Below are 24,901 nucleotides of genomic sequence, written 5' to 3' on the forward strand. Positions count from 1 at the left end.
GGCAGACCCTGTTAGAACTGCTGCTCACCGACTCACCCTTCTCCCACTCTGCTCTGTGAGCGCTTTGATGGAAGAGCCTGGATTTTATCTCTGAGTTATCAGTGCCTAGCACAGGTCCTGATGCAGAATGAGTGTTCGTTTGTATTGTGTGTATGTCAAAGGCTGTGTGTGTGTGGGGGGGCATTTGGAGAGGTGGAAGAGGAGAGGAAAGGAGAAGAGAGAAAGAGGGAAAATGGAGAAGGAAAGAGAGGAGACAAAAGAGAGAAAAAGAGGTGAAAATAGACGGATCCAGTGGAACCACTATGAGATGGATCTGGATCCATGTTCCATTAGTTACCCACATGTTTCCCTAATAAGGGGGGCAGTGATGGTGCTTTAAATCCTTAAGTATGAGCTTCAACTCACATGCTATATCCCATAGCTCTTAAAATATCTGAGTATGCCCCTTTCTCCAGTGATGGATACCCAGATAAATGACTATAGGGTTTGAGGGCAAGTCTGGGGAAATCACAGTGGATAGCCTCATCATGGTATTACAGGTCCTACTTCTTGTGCCTCAGACTCTTCTTCGCTTGATAATACTGAGCCTGAAAACTGGTTCAAATCTGGAGACTGGGCAAAGGGATCATGCGTTCATCGGGGTAGCTGGTCTGAGCCTTCTCATTCATTCTTGATTGCTTTCCTTTATGTATACTAAGCAGTCCTCTTGTTGGTTGCCAATATATCTTGTTCCGTTTGCCTTGTCCAAAGAGCCATGCAGTTCAGCCTCCTCCTGTTTGCTATTTCAACCTTGCTGCCTAATAGGGCAAGTCTGAGCACTTTGCATCTGACAGTTAAGTGCTATTCTGGTGACCTCTACCCTCTTGCCACTAGGAAGCCTGGTTCTGTCACAGCATCTTCTAACAACAGCCTCAGCTGATGTCCACTTTTATCCCCTTGCTAAAAAAAATGTCCTCCAGGCCTCCCTCCAAAGGAACACGGTCAGCCATTGGATTTTTCAGTCTTATATAACAGCTCCATTATAGCATCTCCACTTTTATGAGCCCTTTGATCCCTTCCTTCAGAGTCTTCTAAGGGTATTTTTAGTATATCTATGTAATTTAATGAAGGCTGTCACTTTTTCAAAAATTCCATGAGTCAGCAGATAGCATATATTACAGCCATTTCCCAGGACCCTTGCCAGGACGTTAATCCTGCCTGAGGGGCGGTGGCTCCCTATCAGCAAACTCTCCCCTATTCAGCTTTATGTTCCAACCACCCTTGATCTCCCACCTGCTAGATTCACTCCTGGGCACGCTCTCCCAGTGCCTGCTCGTGCATGTTAGCTAGTTCTTGCAGCAGCTTTGATGTATAATATCTCTTTTCTGTTAGCAGCCTTAGCTCTTCCTTAGTTTATGTGGAGATTTAACCTAATTTAAATCTGGTGGAAGAAAAAGAAATGGAGGCATATCCTGAGGAAGACAAGCCTTGTCTTATAAGGCTCATCCCTTATCTGAGCTTTCTGTGTGTTCCTAAAGTAAGAGGGGGCGGCATGTCTTCAACATGAGATTGTGTCATTTCTGCAGGTTAAGAGAGTTCAGAGGCATCGGGGTGTTCAAGGTTCTCAACTGTATCTGTTCAGGAATTCATCATACCAAGACTAAGGGTCCCACGCGTTCCCTATCAGGGCCCCATCTTTGAAATAGGAGACTTGTTCGGCTGAATGAACCTTCTTCGAAATTCTGTTACTTTTGTAATTAAATTCTATGTCTGCTCTATGCTTTGTCCATCCTCTGACTACAGAGAGTGAAGGTCTCCTTAAATGTTACCAAAGAGGCTGCTGACTCACACTGTGCTTTAAAGAGAGCTGAGCCTGTCCTTGTCTCCCCTCGACAAGGGCACTTCACAAAAGCTACCAAGTTCGATAGAGTCCTTACAGTTACTATTTTCTTTGAATGTTTCAAACACTAGTCCACCAGAGCGAAAAATCTTAACTGCATTTGTTATATCATTCTAATCATTCTAGGGTCTGTTTAAACTGCTAGTGGTAGAGTTCCTATTGACATTTCACCAGCAAGTGGTCCACCTCCAGACTGCCTTCATTTGTGTCTGCTTTCAGGACCACTTCCAATACCAGTTGATTTGGAGTGGGTTGCTTAGAAACAGAGACTAAGACAGGAATTGCTGAGGAAGTGATTTATGTGAGAGTCCTCTCTGGAAAGGAAGACTGAAGGAAGCAGAATAAGTCAAGGGAAGAAAGCCAATCAAGGATGTGGTCTCAGCTGGAGACTAGTTCAGCCTGGTCCCATGGGACCTCTGATGAAAGAACTGCTCCATAGAGTTGGACTCATGTTGAGACAAATGGAACGGCTTTTTGCATCTCTCTCTCAGTCAGCCTTTCTCTGGAGGAGAGTAGATTGTAAAACCTCCTGCAGGAGGTGGCTCCTGTTCAGTCAGAACCATTCTCTGAAGAAAGAGCAGTTGTAAGCCCATAGCAGCCAACTCTCACATAGCTGGGGAGTGCTTGCAGTGACTTGGTAGAAGGGATGCTGAATAGGGGTACCAACACCTTCCGCTTCCACAACTTCCAAAAAGTCACCTAAGAGAAGACAGATGTTTTTGATGTCTGGTGAGAGACAGAGCTCATACACAAATCGAATTGGCTTGAGTAACTAGACATAAGATTCCAACATCAAGCAAATTTCAAAGGAGCTGTAGATAAATTATTTAACTGCTTATGTGTGTAGAGTTAGAGCCCTGATCAATCTTCATAAAATTAGAACAGTTCTTCTGTCCTCAGCACAGCTGCTAACATCCTGTTCTAAAATAATGAATAGGAGGTAAAAGCGAAAGTTTAAGAAAAAGTTTAGTCCTCTCTCCCTTAGTTTAGAGAAGAGAAGTCTTTATGTAGTGATGAAGAAAAGAAAACAGATCTAAAACTTGGTCATTTCTCAAAGAATGGTATCTGGGGCTAATGACGTGCAAGAAAATGCCTGGAATCTAGGGAAATGAAGAAAGCATTTGTATACATGGGTGACTTTGTGGAAAACTCTGTTTTAAACTGTGCAATGCACTGCCGAGAACAAGAGAATATAAATTTGAGAGAAAAGGCAGTGAAAAAGTTGTGTCACCAAGACCAGACTGTCTCAGCACACTGAGAACAATGACCAGGAGATAGGGGATTATCTCTCCTACAAATATAGCTATCTGGCTATGGCAAAGAAAGATCAGTAATGTCAAAAACAGTTGTGATAACACTGGGAAGAATTTAAAACACTTCACAGGTGTAAAATGTTAAGGTGATTATTGTTTTATGTTAAATCCGACAATGTGTATACCAGTCTAGGAACTCTAAGGCCCAGATAACAGTAGCCCACCACCAAAGAAATGTGAAGCATACAGTTCAATAAACGCAACAAAATAACCACAATCCAGCCCAACTTCTTCATCAGATTGAATGAACCCCTCAAATTTACAACTGGACCAAAGAAGAGGTTTTTCCATTTCCAGGTGTAAATACTATTTACCTAAACTCAACTGTTCTACATGCAATGTACAGCATTTAATTTATAACTTATGAGACATCCACACACAAAACAGGAAAAACAACCCATTTTTCAAGAGAAAAAGCAATGGACCTAAACCCAGAGCAGATCCTCATATTAGAACTATCAATGAAGGACTTTAGAACAATTATGATTGATAGGGGAGTTCTGCAGACTGGCTGGCTAGTTAAACAAGCATAATTTGTGGAAGTTATAATTTTAAAAAGTGTTTATACAGTGCCAGCCCCATGGCCAAGTGGTTAAGTTTGAGTGGTCTGCTTTGGCTGCCCACGGTTCACCAGTTCAGATCCTGGGCACGGACCTACACACTGTTCATCAAACCATGCTGTAGCAGCATCCCACATAGAAGAACTAGAATGACCTACAACTCGGATATACAACTAGGTACTGGGGCTTTGGGGAGAAAACAAAGAGAGGAAGATTAGCAACAGATGTTAGCTCAGGGCCAATCTTCCTCACCAAAACCCCCCCAAAAAACAAAACAGAAACACTTATAGTCTGGAAATCATGTTAAAGGCATTTAGCAAATGAAGAAACATTTATTCAAGAAAAATCTACTAAAATTTGATACGAACAGCAAGAGTGTGTGGCACTTGAATCATGACCCACTCTCAGCTCAGTGTGATGGAAACTCAACTCCAGGCAGGTATAGCCAAGAATGAGCTCCCTTTCCACTGATCTCTAAGTTAAGTGCTATGATATCTTCCCAAATGGGGGAGGTTGTCAGCATTTCTCTTCCCTCCTCCCCTGCAACTACCTATTGCAGAAGATAATTTCCAAGAGAGTACAGACAAGGGGTCTGGGACTTCGTACTTCTACTTAGTTTTCATTCATAGAGCAGAGGCTCCACCTTAGGAGCAGCACAATGAGAATACTAGGACCCCAATAACCCACCCTCTCTCAAGCTCACTCATAGGGTAGAGGTTCCACACCAGGAGAGGTAAGCCCAGAAGTTCAAAGGCTACTGCTACTGTCCAGCACCTGGCAACGAAAGCAAGGGCATCACTGAAAGAGAATTGCACCACTGTCCCCACCCCTGGCTCCAGGGTCACGGCTCAGATAATTTGCTCATGGGAGAGCCAACTCTGAAGGAACTGATTTATTTGAAACTGAATGTGAGGAAGTTCAAGCCAAAGGGCACTCTGAAAATCAATGGAGGTTTTGGTGGTAAGCAAAGGAGGAGGCTGGTAATTTCATGACGGATACAAGGCAAACCATAAGCCAGCTAGTTTAACATAGTGAACCAGAGAAAGAGAGAGCTAGGAAATGCCTTCCTGGGGTCAGAATAACACTCAAACTCTGACCTCAAAAACTACCTCTGTAAAGGCAAACTTAATTGGATCAGGAAGTGAGCAATTTATGCCCCAGAACATTGTCAAAAACAATAGAACAATGATCCAGCAATGAGTGGAGCCTAACCACTGAGTGTGATCAGGGAAAGAGACAATCAAAGAGAGCCCTGTTAAAACCACTGCCACTTTAGGGTGAATGTGTACTAAGACTGTGGCCTCTGAGGACTGACACCAGAGGTGAACACTGACAGGGAAATTGGCTTCACTAAGATAGTCCAGTCCAACAAAAATTGACTTCACCAAAACAGTCCACTAAGCAAATCAGCAAGCAAACTACAATAACAAGCCCTTGGGATGAAGTACCAGTATCAGAGCGTTACCATATAACATCTAAAATGTCAACTTTTCAATGAAAAATTACAAGACATGAAAAGGAACAAGAAAGTATGACCTATGCAAAAGAGGACAAGCACACAACAGAAACTGCCTGTGAGAGGGAGCAGACTTCACATTTAACACCGTGGACTTCAAAGTAGCCACTGTAAATATGTGGAAAGAACCAAAGGAAACAATGATTAAAGAAGTAAAGAAAGGTATGATGGCAATGTTTCTCCACATCAAGAACGTCAACAGAGATTAAAATTATAAGAAGGAACAAATGGAAATTCCAGAGTTGAAAGTATAATGAGTAAAATAAAAATTCAGTAGAGGAGCTCAACAGTTGATTTTTAATTGAGAGAAGAATGAATTAGTAAACTTGAAGATAGATCAATAGGAATTACACAGTCCAAAGAACAGAGAGAGAAAAATCAACAAAGAAAAATGAACAGGGCCTCAGAGAAATATGAGACTCTGTTAATGCAGCAACATACATGTAACAGGAACACCAGGAGAATAGGAGAGATACAAAGGAGCGTAAAAAATATTCAAAGAAGTGATGGTTGAAAACTTTCCAAATTTGACGAAAAACATTAATTTACACTAAGAAGGTCAGTAAATTCCAAGGAGTACAAATGCAGATCCACTCACAAACACACAGCAAATAGTAAATATTGAAATTGGTGAAAGACAAAGAAAAGATCTTTAAAGCAGCAGGAGAAAAATGACTTCTCATGTACAAGGGGACCTTAATAAATGAGCAGCTGATGTCTCATGGAAACAATTAAGACTAGAAGACAGTGGGATGATATCTTCAAGATAATGAAAGAAAAAACATGATCAATCAAGAATTACATATCCAGAAGAACTAAAGTTCAAAAATGACGGCAAAAGAAAGACATTCCCAGATAAACTAAAACAGGTAATTTGCTGCTAGCAGATCCTCCTTACAAGAAATACTAAAAGAAGTTCTTCTTACTAGAAGCAAATGATTCCAGACAGTAATTAGCATCCACACATGCACACACACAAGCAAAGTGTTAATGATTGTACAGAATTACAAAGGTAATTTACAAAGGTAATTCTGTAATTATAAAAGACAGTATAAATGCATATTTATTCTCCTGCCTTCCATTAACTGATTTAAAAAACAACTGTATAAAACAGTAAGTATATAATTGAACTGTTGAGTGGATAACATATGTGTAATATGTTTGCTAATAATAGCACAAATGATGTGGGTAGGTACACATTGGAGTAACGAAGTGACACCAAGTGGCAACTGGAATCTGAGAAACGAATGAAGAGAACAAGAAAGGGTAAATAAGGTTAATATAAGAAATGCTATAAATATATACTTGCTCTCATTTCTTCTCCCAGCTTCTTTAAAAATTATAAAGTAATAATTGTAACAATAGTTATAACTATATTGATGTCATATGTATAATATGTATAATAATAGCACAAAAGGGAATAAATGAATAGAGCTATGCAGGATTAATATCTAACTGGCATCATTGGTATAAATCTGAAGTCAATTCTGAGTTAAGATGCATATGGTAAGCCCTAGAGCATCCACTAAAACAAATTACTTAAAAAAGTGAAAAAATCAATAAAAGTTTCAAAATGTTATACTAGAAAATATTCACTTAATGCAAAAGTAATATGATTAATATTATAATCATATAATAACCATATATGAGATTATATTATAATATAATCATATAATATAATCATAATAATATGGTTAATATATTAAGTGATGCAATGGAAAAGGTATACGACATGCATAAACAAGGAAGAATTTCAACAGACAGATAAAAACTATAAGAGAGAATCAAATGAAAATGTTACAAATAAAAAGATCTTGTGTGAAGCGTGAAGAATTCCTTTCATGGGCTCATCGGTAGACTCAACACAGAAGAAAGGATTAACAAGCTTGAAAACAGGCCATAGAATATCTTGCGGTTCATGTTTACTAATTTTTCTACAATCTAATTATTTGGGCCATGGTATTTTATATTCCCATCAGAAATAGATGAAAGCTCTTATTCTCCAGCATTCACCTCAAGACTTAGTATTCCTAGCATTTCACTGTTTTCTAATCTGAGGGATACACTATGGTTGCTGGCAAAGTAAATTTTGACAAATTATTTAACCTACTTTCTCGTCTGTTAAATGAACATAATGCTACTTACCTCACAGCTTATTGCCAGGATTGAATAAAAATATATAGAAATTACTAAGTACTACTAAGTACCTACGATAAATACTTGTGCCCTTCCCTCTACATGCTTACAAAGCGTTGGCAAAGTTTCTTACAGGCAGTAAGTATCTAACATATAAAAATTAATTAAATAACATAAGAGTTATATTCAATGTCTTTACTGAAAAAAATGTGCTAATGTTCACGGAACAAAATAACAAAGATGTTAAGAGCAAACTTTGGAGTCAGATGAACCTGAGTCAAAATATAGTTCTGTTCAGTTTTGAGAATTATTATCAATATTAATAGAACATGAAAGATATTTCAATTAGGCATAAAGAAAACAAATGTTTATGGTGGCTATCCAGAAGGTATAGAAGTTTTAATTACATATGATTCCTTTCTTATTCCTTATCTCCTAATAAGGAACATTAGGACAACAGAAAAAATTTAATATAATTTGTATCATATACACCCATATCTATACATCATTAAGTACGGATATGGAGTAATACCTATAGAAAATTATACAGAAAAAATGAATGTCTTGTCAGAGATAGGTAACAGATACTATCTGGGTAAGCATTTAACTTTCACCAAGGAGCTTTTCCAGAAGAGAGGCTATTAAAAATTTTCTTGGTTGGAAATAACATTCTCTCTAGTTTGGTTTTTGTTTTTATTATGAGTATATAACTAAGAACACAGAGTAAATGTTAACAGAGATCAATGTTTAAATTAAGTAAAAATTGCAACACATTCGATCTGACATCTCTTAAAGTATACATAAGGCTTACTTTCTAGTGTGGTAATTATATGTGAATAAGGAGTTCAAATAAAGGTCTTTAACTGGTATTTCTTTTTTAGGTATCTGTATTGATTATGTTTGTGCTCAGCTGTGAGGAGCAGAGAGAAAAAATAGAGCAAGAAGCTACTGAGGTATATAGTATTGGGGGGAGGGTGTGAGGCATCTTATTCCAGTTTTCTAGAGGAGACACCTGCAGCTTGGGAAATTAGAGTCCCCAGTGACAGACAGAGCTGTGTCCCAGCCTCCAGGGTGAGGATGGAGTAGGCTCTCTGGTTGAGAATAAACTTGGCTTGCCTGGCAGGGGCAAAGTGATGGTGTCATGCACTGAATGTGTCCCCTCAAAATTCACATGTTGATGACCTAGTTCCCAGTGTGGCTATATTTGGAGATGGGGCCTTTAAGGAAGTAATTAGGGTTAAAAGTGAGGTTTGATCCTGATTAGATAAGATTAGTATCCTTATAAGAAGAGGCACCAGAGCTCTCTCTCTCTCTCTCTCTCTCTCCCTTTCTCTCTCTCTCTCTGTCTCCACACACACGCAGTGAGGAAAGGCCACGTGATGACATAGAGAGGAGATGGCTGTCTAGAAGTCACTACGAGAGCCCTCATTGACTAGTCACAAGCTTTCTTTTGGACTTCTCAGCCTCTAGAACTGTCAGAAATAAATTTCTGTTGTTTAAACCATCCAGTCTATGGGGTATTGTGATGGCAGCCCAAGTAGACTTATATAATAGTAACCTTCCTTCATTTGGAATCAAAGTCCAAACAGAAAACCTGGGCTTCGGTACAAGAGATGTTTAATGGCCCTTCATTGCCCCTTAACCTGGAACTCTCCTTCTCCTCTGATATCCTAGAGCATTCAGGGATGCAGTTTGGACATTGGTCACTGGGTGATGACAGGTAGAAGGACCAAAGAAACTGTAGAGGATGGCAGTGAGGCTCTCTTCTCCGTCCTCCTAATTTGCCTCCACCAGCCCAGGAACAACTAAGGCCATACAAAGCTTTTGTGCAAATTGAAAAAAAAGCATGCTGTCTGGGATAGTGAATTAGAAAAATGATATTCCTCGAGTGAGAAGAGACGTCCTGAAGTGAGCTTGGAAAGTGGAGGTAACTTTGTGTCAGCCTTCAACGCTCTCCAGCCAATGCAGTCACAGCAGTCTCACTGCTTGGCTGGCAGAGCATGGGCTTGATTTAAGACCCTCTTCACCACCTCAGCTCCCGACCATATGCAGTGCCAACAACTCAGTCATACATGATGGTCTTGCCTCTCCTCACGAGGCAGGAAGTCATCCTCACACATTACCCTTTGAACCCTAAGTAACCCCATCAACACACTGCTGGGCAGCTCAGTTTCCCCACCCACTTCATGGTGGGCAGGATGTGTTGAGTGATATCGTCTCAATAAACTCCTTCCTTCAAAGCCCTTCTTTCAACACTATGACCCAAAACAGGAAAGACTGGCTCATTCTTGGATGTTAGGTGTTTTCTTGCTTCCCTCCTTTCCAACGGGACTCAGTTACTCAAGTACCTGTTCTTAATTAGCCCAGGCTCATGGTTTCCCTAAACAATCAGTTTGGGGAGAGCAGAACAAACTTTTAGACATTCTCATTTGGGGCCAATTAAGTTTCAGAATTTTTTAAAGATTTTGTTTAATGGGAAAACTTGAAATCTCACCAATCAGAGGCTTCTCAGTAACAAAGCTACCTTCTCCAAAGGCCCCAAGCCTATCTTTCCAGAAGATGTCTCAAATTCTAAGCAGATAATTCCTTTTCCCCTTTATCCCAGTCTCTGAACAGGATTCTCTTAGCCATTTGGAGACAAAATTAGCCCCCATCCTCCTAATGGAGACACCACAATTGACCTCTAAAACATGCACGATATCCAAAAAACCTGCTGTCGGTCTGAGTCAAAGCCCTAACTTCACCAAAAATCCTCTACAAAGCCTGATTTCTCCTTCACTCATCTTACAGAGGCTCTTGCTCCTAATCTGTGGACTCTCCAGAACACCGTGGAGAGGTTCAACACCTACATGCGACTCCACTCTCTGGTATTGTCTCAGGTTTCCTCTCTTCTGAACACATGTGCATCTGAATGCATTCAAGCAAGATTCTTTTGGCCTTTTATGTATGGCATGTCATTTATTACCAGCTGGGCACTTCAAAGTAGGGAGAGCATAAGGACAGCCTAATGTAGGCAGTTAAATTTACAACCTGGAACAACTGACAAAATGTAAATTGGAAATCTGCTTGGTGCTGGAGTGAGACAGGAAATGTGAGAGTTACAAAACATTCATCTGGATTTTGGATTTCATTTTACGTATACCTGTTAAATCTAAGAATGTCAGTTGGTGCAGAAGGATATAAATTGGAATTAAACTTCCTTCCAATTCCTCAAATTGCCCAAACCCAACCAGACTGCCGTATAATCTTAGAGGAATTTCCTAAGCATGTATCTGCATATTTTTTTAAAGAAAATGCTGTAAATCTCATTTATGACCTTTTATCTCTCATTTAACAATATATAAATGACCTTCCTGTATCAACACATATTGCTGCACTTCTTTTTTCTTGCATAGATTCCATTACATGGATGTCCTGTTCTTTATTAGCTTGTCCTGTATTTATCCATTTTTGTTGTTCTTTTAATTTTTATTGTGAAAAATGATGCTAGAAATAGTCTCAGACTTTTATAGGTCATTATGCGTTTATATTTCTGGAATAAATCTCTAGAGCTGTAATTTCTAGGTTAAAAGGTACATATGTTGAAGCTATTGCTTTTTTTGATATCAAGTTATACTCCAAAGATTTTGGATTGATTTGCATAACCACTAAGACTGTATTATAGGAGACCTCTTGATTTTCTGATCCACTACGAACTAACAGTATAATCAAAATTTTATTTTAATTTAAATTGAAGAGAACAAAAATAAGATATCTTAAAGAGAAATCAGTTGAAAAACCTGATGAAAGGGAAAATCTTTTCAGAGATAAAATTACCAAAACTGGCTCAAAAGGAATTCAAACAGTTGAATATATCTAAGTATGTTAAATAAATTGAATTCATAATTAAAAACCTTACCATACAGAAAATTACAGGTTCAGATGGCTTTACTGGTATAATCTATCAAATATTTAAGGATGAAATAATACCAGTCCTACACAAAATCTTCTAGAAAATTGAGGAGAAGAGAATACTGCCCAATTCATCTTATAAGGCTAGAATTATCTTGAAACCAAGACATCACCAGAAAATAAGTCTAAAAACAAATATTACTCATGAATACTGATACAAAAGTCCTCAACAAAATATTAGAAAATCAAATGCAGCAATATCTAAAGAGAATAATATACCATAAAAAGTGATGATTTTGTTTCAGAAGTAAAAGATTGGTTTAACATTAGGAGATTAATCAACATAATTCACGATGTTGACAAAGAGAAAAACCACATAATCATTTCAATAGGAGGAGAAAAGGCATTTGACAAAAATCAACATCCACTGATTAAAAACTCTGAGCAAATTAGAAATGAAAGAGATTTTCCTCAAACTGACAAACAGCATCTAACAAAAAACCTAGTGCTAACGTGAAACTTTATGATGAAAGTTTCAACAATTTCCCTATAACATGGAGAACAAAGCAAGGATTTCTGTTCTTACCACTTCTATTCAACATTGTTCTGGAAGTTCTAGCCAATGTAATAAATCAGGAAAATGAAATTAAAAGCATACCATTAGAAAATAAAGAAATAAAATAATTTACTCACAGATGACATAATCCTATAGCTAGAAAATCTTAAGAAGCCCACAAAAAAGCTACTAGCACTAATGAGTGATTATCAAGGTCACTGGATAAAAGTTCAATATACAAAAATCAATTGCATTGCTATACACTAGCAATGGACCTTGGAAATGGACAAAATAACATTATTTACAATAAGGTCCAAAAACATGACAAAAAAGAAATATAATGAACAAACCATGTTCAAGACCTATACATGTAAAACTATAAAACATTGCTGAGACAAATTAAAGAAGAGATAAACAGATGAAGAAATATTCTATTTTCAGGAATCAGAAGACTCAGTTTTGTTAGAATGCCAGTTCTCTCCAAATTAGTCTATAGATTCAATACAATTTCAGTCAAAATCTCAGGAGGCTTTTTTTTCCTGGACATTGAAAAGTTGACTCTAAGATTTATTTGCAAATATGAAGGACCTAAAATAGCCAAAACAATTTTGAGAAACAAGTACAAAGTGGGGGACTCACAATACCTTATTTAAAGACTTATTAAAAGCTACAGGAATCAAGACAGCATGTTATTGACATAGTATCATATAGATCAAGGGACATATAGACCAATAAAATAGAATAAAGGATTCAGACGCAGACCCAATTATACATCTTCAAATGATTTTAACCGCACTAAATGTTGGTGAAGAAGGGCAGCAGCTGGAACTCTCACACATTGCTGGTAGGAATGTACAGTGGTATAAGCAGCAACAGTTAAATACACACTTACCATACAAACCTGCAATTCCACCTTAGATATTTTCTCAAGGTAAATGAAGACATATATCCACCAGACGTGTTTATGACTGTTGATAGCAGCTTTATTCACAATAAATGGCAAACCACCACCTATTGACAATCAATAGGTGAATGGATAATTAAAAATTGTGGTATATCTAGGCAGTGGAATACAACTCTGCAATAAAAAGGAATGAACTACTGATGGATACATCATCTTGGGTAAGACTCTACAAGGCTATATTAAGCAAAAGAATCCAGACATACCATCAATTCTTTATTTCTCCATTGATAAACTCAAGAGGACCAGCCCCAGTGGCCTAATGGTTAAGTTTGGCACACTCCACTTCAGCAGCCTGGATTCAGTTCTCAGATGCAGACCTACACTCCTGGTCAGTGACCATGCTGTGGTGGCAGCCACATACAAAATAGAGGAAGATTTGACACAAATGTTGGCTCAAGGAGAATCTTCCTCAAGCAAAAGGAGGAGGCTTGGCGTTGGACATTAGCTCAGGGCAAATCTTCCTCAGAAAATAAACAAACAAACAAACAAATAAAAAACAACACTAAGAAATGAGAAATCTACTCTATAGTAACAAAAAACAGCCTGAGACTAGGGTTGGGGAGGACATTGACTTGAAAAGGGCACAAAGAAACCTTTTGAGTGATGAACACGTTTTATGATTTGGTTGTGGTAGTGATTAGATGAGTGAAATTTGTTAAACTCATTGAAACCTACACTTAAAATGCTGCATTTGTTGTATAAAAGTTAATTTTAAAAAGCTTAAAAGATTTTTAAAAATAAATTCAAAATAGATAACAGAGGATATAGCTGACCATTAGGGACTTGATGGGGCGAGGAATGAGGTAAGGTCAAGTGATGGCTAAGGTGACATTGGGGTGAATCAAGAGGCTATTAGAATAAGTGGGTGAGTAGGATGTGGTTATGGTGTAGGGATGGGGGGAGTTGAAAACAACATAAGAGGAGAGGGCTTAAGTAACCCTAATGGATGTGACAATGTCACATCCGTTACAACTCGGCCATGTAACTCCAAGACCTTTCCCCAGACAGATGTATCTTTTGCCAAGTTCTACCAAAATGTTCTTGAGCAACATTCTGCAAACATGTCTTAAGGAAATAGAAATTTCTCTTTGTAAAAAGGAACATAGATGTCTCCTACCAGTAGATCTTAAAACATTGAGAGCACAATTTTAAAGTGCACATCTTTGGTGAAAGTGAGAGGATCTCAAGATAGTGTAAGATCATGGATAAACCATTGACATTGCAAGCAGGAACCTGAATGCGAATTCCTTTTCATACCCATTAGCTATGTTACATTCAGTGTGAGTCTTCATCCCTCTAGCTTTGATTTTCTCACTTGAAATATCTGGGCATTGATGTACATGATGTCTAATTTTTTCTTTCATCTCTACATTGCTCAAAGAGAAGGAGTGAGGAGGAGAAATGGAGCTGGTCCTAGAGTTGTCTTAAAGGTGCACTGAGCCCCTCAGCTTCCCACTGAGGCTCTCCACTCACGACCTTTTGTCATAGAACAATCTTTTTGTCAGACTGAACTCTTTCCAGGCAACATTATAGGTCACCCAGACCCAGTACTTAAACTTATTCTAGACTACTGGAATTTACAGGTGGGTAAAACTGGTGAATGTCCAAACTCCAACTTGGCCAAAGCTCAAGGCCATTCCATGTCTATGTTTGAGTTTCCCCCACAAGCACATGGGGACACAGGCAAGAGGAGAAGTCATCAAGGCCCAGAGAAAGAAAAATTCATTTTGATGATCTAGTGGAATAGACAGGGTTATTGCCCCAAGGGTCAAGGCCCTATCCGCACAGGAGGGAACAAGACAGGATAACCCTTACCTGCCTGCCAGCAAAGCCTCTTAACTCATCTTCATGTCTGCCCTTGCCTCCCTCTTTTTTTTTTTTAATTTGAGTTCATAATAATTTACATCATTGTGAAATATCAGTTGTACGTTATTTCTTGTCTGTCACCATATAGGTGCTCCCCTTCAATCCCTGTACCCACTCCCCTTCCCTTGGTAACTACTGAACTGTTTTCTTTGCACATGTGCTTGTTTATATTCCACATATGAGTGAAATCATCTGGTGTTTGTCTTTCTCAGTCTGGCTTATTTTGCTAAGCATAATTCCCTCCAGGTCTTTCCATGTTATTGCAAATGGGATGAATTTGTCTTTTTTTATGGCTGGGTATTCCATTGTATATATATATATACTGCATCTTCTTTATCCAATCATCAGTCAATGGGCACTTGGATTGTTTCCATGTCACAGCTATTGTGAATAGTGCTGCAGTGAACATAGGGGTGCATATGTTACTTTGGATTGTTGATTTCAAATTGTTTGAGTAGATACCCAGTAGTGGATAGCTGGGTCATATGGTAGTTCTATTTTTAGTTTTTTGAGGAATCTCCATACTGTTTTCCATAGTGGCTGCACCAGTTTGCATTCTCACCAGCAGTGTATGAGGGTTCCCTTCTCTCCACACCCTCTCCAACATTTATTATTTTTAGTCTTAGTTATTATAGCCATTTTCACAGGCATAAGATGGTATCAGTGTAGTTTTGATTTGCATTTCCCTGATGATTAGTGATGTTGAACAACTTTTCATGTGTTTATTGGCCATCTGTATATCTTCTTTGGAAAAATGTCTGTTCATATCCTCTGCCCATTTTTTGATTGGGCTGTTTGTTTTTCGTTGTTCAGCTGTGTGAGTTCCTTATGTATTATGTATATTAACCTCTTGTTGGATATATGATAGCAATATTTTCTCCCAATTGATAGGTTGTCTTTTGTTTCTTTTTTTAAAGATTTTATTTTTTTCCTTTTTCTCTCCAAAGCCCCTCGGTATATAGCTGTATATTTTTAGTTATGGGTCCTTCTAATTGTGGCATGTGGGATGCTGCCTCAGCATGGCTTGATGAGTGGTGCCATGTCCGCACCCAGGATCCTAACCAGCAAAACCCTGGGCCACCAAAGCAGAGCTCACGAAACCAATCACTTGGCCATAGGCCCGGGCCCTGTCTTTTGGTTTTGATCCTAGTTTCTTTTGCCTTGCAGAAGCTCATTAGTCTCATGAACTCTCATTTGTTTATTTTTTCTTCTGTTGTTTCCCTTGTCTGAGAAGACATGGTATTCGAAAAGATCCTCGTAAGTTTGACGTCAAAGAGTGTACTACCTGTATTATCTTCCAGGAGTTTTATGGTTTCAGGGCTTGTCTTCAAGTCTTTGAGTTAATTTTTGTGTATGGCATGAGATAATGGTCTACTTTCATTCTTTTGCATGTGGCTGTCCAGTTTTCCCGACATCATTTATTGAAGAGACTGTCTTTTTTCCATTGTATGTTCTTCGCTCCTTTGTTGAAGATTAGCTGTCCATATATGTATGGTTTTATTTCTGGGCATTCAATTCTGTTCCATTGATCTGTGTGTCTGTGTTTGTACCAGTACCATGCCATTTTGATCACTATGGCTCTGTCAGGGATATTTTGATGTCAGGGATTGTGATGCCTCCAGCTTTGTTCTTTTTTCTCAGTATTGCTTTAGCAATTCAGGGTCTTTGGTTGCCCTATATGAATTTTAGGATTCTTTGCTCTATTTCCGTGAAGAATGTCATTGGGATTCTGATTGGGATTTCATTGAAGCTGTAGATTGCTTTGGGTAGTATGGGCATTTTAACTGCTTATTCTTCCATTCCACGTGCATGGAATCTCTTTCCATCTCTTTATGTCATTATCTATTTCTTTCAATAATGTCTTACAATTTTCATTGTATAAGCCCTTCACCTGACTAGTTAAATTTATTCCTAGGTACTTTATTCTTTTTTTGCTATTGTAAATGGAATTGTATTCTTGAGTTCTCTTTCTGTAAGTTCGTTATTAGAGTACAGAAATGCAACTGATTTTTGTAAGTTGACTTTGTACCCCACAACTTTAATGTAGTTGTTAATTATTTCTAATAGTTTTCTGATGGATTCTTTAGAATTTTCTATATAAATATCATGTCATCTGCAAACAGGGAGAATTTCACTTCTTCACTCCGTATTTGGATTCCCTTTATTCCTTTCTCTTGCCTGATTGCTGTGACCAAAAACTCCAGTACTTTGTTGGATAAGAGTGGTGAGAGTGGGCACCTTTGTCTTATTCCTATTCTCAGAGGGATGGTGTTCAGTTTTTGCCCATTGAGTATGATGTTGGCTGTGGGTTTGTCATATATGACCTTTATTATGTTGAGGTAATTTCCTTCTATCCCCATTTTGTTAAGAATTTTTATTATAAATGGCTATTGGATCTTGTCAAATGCTTTCTCTGCATCTATTGAAATGATGATGTAGTTTTTATTCCTCATTTTGTTAATGTGGTGTATCACATTGATTGATTTGCAGATGTTGAATCATCCCTGTGTCCCTGGTATTAATCCGACTTGATCAAGATGTACGATCTTTTTGATGTATTGCTGTATTTGAGTTGCCAATATTTTGTTGAGGATTTTTGCATCTATGTTCATCAGCGATATTGGCCTGTAGCTTTCCTTTTTTGTGTTGTCCTTGTCAGGCTTTGTTATCAGCGTGATGTTGGCCTCTTAGAATGTGCTAGGAAGCGTTCCATCATCCCTAACTTTTTGGAATAGCTTGAGAAGGATAGGTGTTAAATCCTCTCTGGAAGTTTGGTAGAACTTCTCAGGGAATCCATCTGGTCCTGGGCTTTTATTCTTTGGGAAGATTTTGATTGCTGTTTCAATCTCTTTCCTTGTGATTGGTCTATTCAGATTCTCTATTTTTTCTTGATTCAGCTTTGGGAGGTTGTAAGAATCTAAGAGTTTATCCATTTCCTCTAGGTTGTCTATTCTGTTGCTATATAGTTCTTCGTAGTATTCTCTTATAATCCATTGTATTTATGTGATATCCATTATCATTCCTCCTCTTTCATTTCTAATTTTATTTATCTCAGCTTTTTCTTTTTGTAAGTCTGGCTAGGAGTTTGTTAATTTTATTTATCTTCTCAAAGAACCAGCTCCTTGTTTCATTGATCCTTTCTAGTGCCTTTTTTGTTTCAATAGCAATAATTTATGCTCTGGTTTTTATTATTTCTCTCCTTTTACTGACTTTGAGCTTTGTTTGTTAGTCTTTTTTCTAATTCAGTTAGGTGTATTTTGAGATTGCTTATTTGTTTTTTTCTCTTGTTTGTTAAAGTCTACCTGTATTGCGATGAATTTCCCTCTTAATATGGCTTTTGCTGCATCCCATATGAGTTGCTATGGTATGTTTTCATTTTCATTTGTCTCCAGATATTTTTTTGATTTTTAATTTCTTCAACCATCCATTGCTCATTCAACAGTATGTTGTTTAGTCTCCACATCTTTATCCTTTTCTCAGCTCTTTTCTTGTAATTAATTTCTAGTTTTATAGCATTGTGATCAGAAAAGATGCTTGTTGTTGTTTCAATCTTCTTAACTTTATTGAAGCTTGCCTTGTTTCCCAACATATGATCTGTCCTTGAGAATGTTGTGTGTGCACTTGAGAAGAATGTGTATTCTTCTGTTTTTGGATGGAGTGTTCTATACATGTCTATTAAGCCCATCTGATCTAGCTTTTCATTAATTCTACTGTTTCCTTGTTGGTTTTCTGCCTGGATAATCTATCCATTGATGTGAGTGGAGTGTTGAGGTCCCCTACTATTATTGTTATTATTAATGTCTTCTTTTAGGTTTGCTAATAGTTGCTTTATGTAATTTGGTGCTCCTGTGTTGGTTGCATAGATATTTATAAGTGTTGTTTCTTCTTGGTGAAATGTCCTTTTGATCATTAAACTCCCTTAGCTTATGTTTGTCTGGGAAAGTTTTTATTTCTCCATTATATCTGTAGGATATTTTCACTGAATAGAGTATTCTTGGCTGAAAGTTTTTGTCCTTCAATGATTTGAATATGTCATTCCAGCCTCTCCTAGCCTGTAAGTTTTCTGCAGAGAAATCTGCTGAAAGCCTGATGCGGATTCCTCCATAGGTTATTTTCTTCTGCCTTCCTGCCCTTTGTACTCTTTCTTTATGATTCAGTTTTGACAGTTTTACTACTATATGCCTTACAGTAGGTCTTTTCACATTGACATATTTAGGAGATCTGCTAGCCTCTTCCACATGGATTTCCTTCCCTAGGTTTGGGAAATTCTCTGATATCATTTCTTTGAACAAGCTTTCTACTCCATTCTCCTTCTCTTCTCCTTCTTTAATATCTATAATTCTTATGTTGCATTTCCTAATTGAGTCAGATATTTCTCGGTGACTTTCTTCATTTCTTTTTAGTCTTAGTTCTCTCTTCCTCTGTCTGGAGCATTTCAACATGTCTATCTTCTATTATGTTGATATGCTCCTCTATAGTGTCTGCTCAAGTGTTCAGGGAATCCATATTTTGTTTTATTTCTTCCATTGTGTCTTTCATCTCTAATATTTCTGCTTGATTCTTCTTTATAGTTTCAATCTCTTTTGTGAAGTAGTTCCTGAACTCATTGAATTGTTTCTCTACATTCTCTTTTAACTCATTGATTTTTTTGATGATAGCTGTTTTGAATTCTTTGTCATTTAGATTACATATTTCTGCATCCTCAGGACTGATTTCTGGATACTTGTCATTTTCTTTCTGGTCTGGAGATCTAATACAGTGTTTGATGTTGCTAGAGGGTCTGTCCTTTTTGCATCCTGGCATTATTAGGTTGCAGTTACCACCTATCGCCACTGGGAGGGGATCAAGAGCTCCATTTTCTGAGCCTTCCGCCTTCAGCAGAAATCCTAGGGGCTGGAGCCACGCTGAGCAGGTGGGGGAAGAGGCGTTTTCTCCTGTGTATTCTTGGGGCTTTCTCCCTCTGCTCTCCTGGGGTGTTGACTTGATGAGGTCACTCCTCTCCCCCCATGAAAGCTTTCACTCTGGTAGACAGCTTCCCTCTAGGCTGCAGGGGCCCTAGGATTCCTTGAAGTTCCTGTGGACAACTGTCTCCTCCACTGATCCTTCTCTCTCCAAGGCCTCCCACGGTCCTGATCTCAGTCTTTAGGGGAGGGAGTGAATATTTCTCTTACCCTATTCCAGCTCCTCCTAGAGGGACTCCAGCCTCTCCACCTTCCATCTGCGTGGCTCTCTCTGATGTTTTTTTGTGTTGAGTTTGGATGTCCTCTCTTGGAGTATCTATTTTTTTCATTGTATATTGGAGGGGGAAGATTTCTGAGAGACCTCACTCTGCCATGATGCTGACGTCACTCCTTGCTTCCCTCTTTCTACTCAATTCTCCCTGTAGCACACTGAGTCATCTTTTAAGACACAGATTGGATGAGGTCTCTCCTCTGATTAAAACCTTCTCACTGCCCTTTATCAAAGCCCCAAGTCCTGTAAGGCCCTTCATGATTTCTACAAATGCTTTTCTCTAATGTCATCTTGTGTTTCTGGTTCTTCACCCTGTGCTGTCCAGAAATGCTAATGACTAATTGACTAATAAGTCAAGTTCTTTAAGGGGCTTTAGCACATGCTTCTCCATCTCTTAGAGTGCTCCTCCCATTTCCCACCCAGCTTGACCTAGTTAATGCCAGATATCAGTTGAAGATCACTGTCTTGTAGAGGCTTTCCCCAACCTCCTCAGACATGTTCAGTTTCCTTGTCAGGTGTACTGCAAATACCCTTGTAGTAGAAGCTGTGTGCCTTGTCCAGATCCCCCTTCAGGACCCAGGTGCCCACTCCTCCAGCCCACAGCTATCTCCAGAAATTGCCCTTAGTCAAAGAGAAATACCTCCTCAAGATTAGAGTCCTCCCCCTAAGGCAGCCCATACTCAATGGCCTGATGATGCAGAAGGGTAAATGCCTAGCTCCTGTGTTTTAATCAGGGGCACAATTCAGGACACCCCTCAAGAGCCATCCTAGCTTAGAGCTCCCTTTGGGATCAGTTGCCTGTTGGATTGAAGCCTCTGTTGCAACTTCCGTACAGCTCAGCTTCACCCTCTGCCCAAACAACTTCTCCCTCACAACTTACAGGAACTGTTCCAAAGATCACTCCTAGACTTAAGAAAATCTCACGGTTTCTTTTTTGAAATGATTCGCTATTGTAGACAGGGTTTTATTACATATGGTAATAGCAGTCTTCATCAAATATACTCTATCAGGGAAGGAACCCTGTCCATTATGTTCACTGCTATATTTTCAGCCCATTGTGTGAAAAATAGCTGCTATTCAAAAAATAGTCCTGTTAAATCTTCTGTTCTTTAACTTTGAATAGGGTTGAGTTCTTCTCCTATTTTTAAAAGCCATTTATATTTACCTTTTGTGAACTTACCAATTTATAAGAGAAGAACATGAATGTTGGTGGGTTAACAAGGGTGAGCAAGACGGAGAGCAAGAGGCCTGGGTGGTGACAGGTAGAAGAACTAAAGAAACTGTAGTGGAGGGCAATGAGGGACTCTTCTCCATCCTCCTAATTTGCCTCCACCGGCCCAAGAACAACTTAGGCCATACAAAGCCTTTGTTGAAAAGGCATCCTCTCTGGGTTAGTGAATTACAAAAATGGTATCCACCGAGTGAGAACAGACCTCATGTCATGAGCCTGGAAAACAGAGATAGATTTGTGTCAGCCTTCAGCTCTCTCCAGCCAATGCAGCCCCATCAGTTCTCATTGATTGGCTGGCAGAGCATGGGCTTGATTTAAGGCCCTACTCATCACCTCAGCTCCTGCCCATATTCAGTGCCAACAACTCAACCACACGTGGTGGTCTTGCCTCTCCTCGCCAGGAAGGAAGGCATCCTCACACAACACCCTTTGAACGGTAAGTAATCCCATCAACCCAGTGCTGGGCAGCTCAATTTCCCAACTCACTTCAGGGCTGCCAGGATGTGCTGAGTGTTATCATTTAAGTAAATTCCTTCCTTCAAAGCCCTTTCTGCAACACTATGAAATTCTTACAATTCCATTGTCAAACATCCATGCCCTGGAATTACTGAGGACTTGGAGTTAAGAGGGTAGCCTCTTGTTTTTTAACTCTGCCCACAGAAGAGATCTATGGAAAGGTACTGAGACACTTGTTTTTGGGAGACAAAGGCTTAACAGGTGTTATGAGACCTGAAGTCTGGGTCTGGGAGGAATCTCAACAGAAATTGTTGCTGTAAGCAGCTGGAACACACTGGATGCTCTCTCTCGATTTAGTCATTCAATTCTTATTTGTATTTATCCCATACACACAACCAAGAGAAGAGGTTTCAGCAGCACACTGAACTTTATCAAAAGGGACTGTTTGCGCATTTTTATTCCCAAATATTTCCATGTTCTTTATATCACAAATGTTTGCTGAATGAGAAGCATTCTAATTCCTATATCATCACTCTAGGTTGCTTCTGTGGCAAAATGTACAGACGCTACATTACCTTTGCACTCGCAATGGGAACAGGGTGACAAGACAGACAACCAGAGAAAAGGAGAATCCTTGGGTATTTAAAATGCATATGTCTATCTTGTCAAGAAATTGCACAAATATATAGGAAAAGAGGGGGAAACAGTTGATGAAAAAATAAAATGAGCATCTGTCCCTTGTACCATGATTATGCCCCCTACCTCATCTCACCTCCTTCTCCATTTCCTTCCTCCTCCATGGAATGCATTTTCTGAAATAGATTACAAACAAATTAATTGAGTTAATAGAAAAATATATATGTTCCTTCTTCCAGTTTCTCCTGCATTACAAGGTTATGCTTCTTTGAATTCAACAGCGGAAGTAAGCAGAAACTAAAGCTATAAGGTTCTAATGGGCAGAGAATGGGTTTCATTTCTCCCTGCCTTGTCTACTTCCAAGGCCTGATCAGGAACAGTACAGAAAATTTAATTTTTGTATCAATGATAATGGTAAAAGATGAGTTAGAGTCTTTTAGGTTACTAAATAATCCATAATGAAGATCATAACATCTAAAACTGAGAGAAGAGTTATTCCTTGATGAGTTGACCGCAGTGTTTCAAACTATCCCAAAGGGCCTCTTTGACTTTGTCATTCCAGAGAGTGAAGATAAAAGGGTTCAGGAAGGGGGCTAAGACAGAAAGCAGTAGTGAAACTCTCTTGTTATACTCAGCTTGCTGAGTTTGCTGGGTTTGACATAAAGGAACAGGCAGCTGCCGTAGCCGATCACGACAAAGGTGCAGTGGGAGGCACATGTAGAGAAGGCTTTCCTCCGGCCAGAGGCTGAGGGGATCTTGAGGATGGTGGAGATGACGTAGGTGTAGGAGACAACCGTCGGGGCCAGAGAACCAATGATAATGACCACAGCCATTCAACACAGAACAAACTCTGTGAAAAGACTGTCCTCACAGGACAGTTTGAGAAGTTGTCCTCGGTCACAGTAATAATGGTCTAACAGATTTGATTTACAGAAGGTAAACTGGAATGTGGCATAGACTGGCCAAATTTCAGAAAGAAACCAAAACACCCATGACACAATTACCACGCAGATGCAGGTGTGGCTGTTCATAATGATGTTGTACCTCAGAGGGTTACAGACTGCCAGTTAATGGTCCACAGCCATCACTCCCAGTAGTACAAACTCTGTGGACCCCACAGCAAGGTACAGGAAGAGCTGGGCAACACATGCAGTCAGAGATAGTGTCTGCATCCTAGGGAGCAGCAACTCCCAAAGCATCACAGGGATGATAATGGATGTCACCAGGATCTCCAAGGCAGAGAGGTGACCAAGGAATAAACACATGGGGGAATGCAGGCGTTTATCAACACAGACAATCATGATGATGACTGTGTTTCCCATTAATGTCACTGTGTAGAAGAAAAAGAATATAGCAAAAAGAATACGATGTAGCTCTTGGGACCCAGGGAAGCCTAGAAGGCAGAATTCAGTGGCACTAGAGCGATTGCCCATCATTTAGTGCTTCTTTCTGCTCCTTGTGGAACCTGGAGACGAGAAGAGAGGTAACACTGCTCCACATGGTTCTGCTCTCGAGAGAGAAGGAAGACAGATTAGGATGAGAAAATATTTTCAACTTGATGATCAGGTGAGATGCCCCTAGTACCGTGCTGTGCACAAAGTCACACCTAAATGTTCTCACCTCAAATGTAGCTCAAGGCTAGCTGTTGGGAATGGGTGATGATATCTTCTTCTCTATCGCTGTAAGGAAAACCTTCCTTGTCTTTTTTTCCCCACTGGATGTGCCTTCTCACAGGGGACAGAGGCTAAGATCTCTTGAAGTGGCCAGTTTTGAAGCTGAATTATCAGCCTCTCCAAGGCCTGTCCTACTTCTTCTTAGGTTCACTGTACCAGAAGACATCATTGTATTCCAGATGATGTTCAAAGCATGGAACTTTGAACAGCAGCCCTCACCCATACTGGAAATATATAGACCCCACCTTGGGACCAGCAGAAAAGAGGCAGGGGGTCCAATACCAACATCCTTGCTTTCTCCAGTTTTTGAAACCTCCACACTACAGAGCAGAAAGATCTCCAAATGGAAACTCTGGAGCTTGGGACAATTTCCCAGAGCAGATTCATTCTTCTCTGACTCCATTTTCTTTAAAAATCTTAGGAGGAAGGAAGATGTCACCTGGCACTGACAGATCCAAGGCTGTAAGCTGCATAGGATTCCCGGATCTCTGCCCCTCACTTCATCTATCCCAACTCAAATGTCATCTCCTCAAAGGACTCTTTCCAATCGCCCAACCCAAAACAGGAAAGACATGATAATTCTTGGACTTTAGTTTTCTTTGTAGCACTTGTATTCCTGATACTATGTTATGTGTTTGTTTATTTCACTCCTTCACTTAACATGAAACAAATATCCTCGTGAACAGAACATACAGAAGACTAATAAGTAAAATATATAGTATGTGAGTTCATTAATCATGCCGTAAGAAAAAGAAAGCAAGGAAGAGGAAAAGGAAATTTAATTCTATTTATTCATTGTTCATCTATGTTATAGAATGCAAAATCCATGAGGGCAAGGATATGGTTTGTATACATATGTTTTGTGCATGTATATATATATGTGTATATATATATATATCTTGATATCTATAATATTCTTGAGCCCAATAAGTAGAGCTGGAAACTTTTGTTAAATGATAGAGGTGTGGGTGTATAATATGTGATTAAGTAGT

The 24,901-nt window shown here is 39.1% G+C and overlaps 1 pseudogene; it reads right to left on the reverse strand.

The window, feature by feature from the left end:
- Positions 1 to 22,728: 22,728 nt before the first annotated feature.
- Positions 22,729 to 23,672, reverse strand: LOC106833902 (olfactory receptor 9A4-like; annotated as a pseudogene).
- Positions 23,673 to 24,901: the final 1,229 nt, after the last annotated feature.

The sequence above is a fragment of the Equus asinus genome, chromosome 1, assembly GCF_041296235.1.
Source record: "Equus asinus isolate D_3611 breed Donkey chromosome 1, EquAss-T2T_v2, whole genome shotgun sequence".
Taxonomy (NCBI): Eukaryota; Metazoa; Chordata; class Mammalia; order Perissodactyla; family Equidae; genus Equus; species Equus asinus.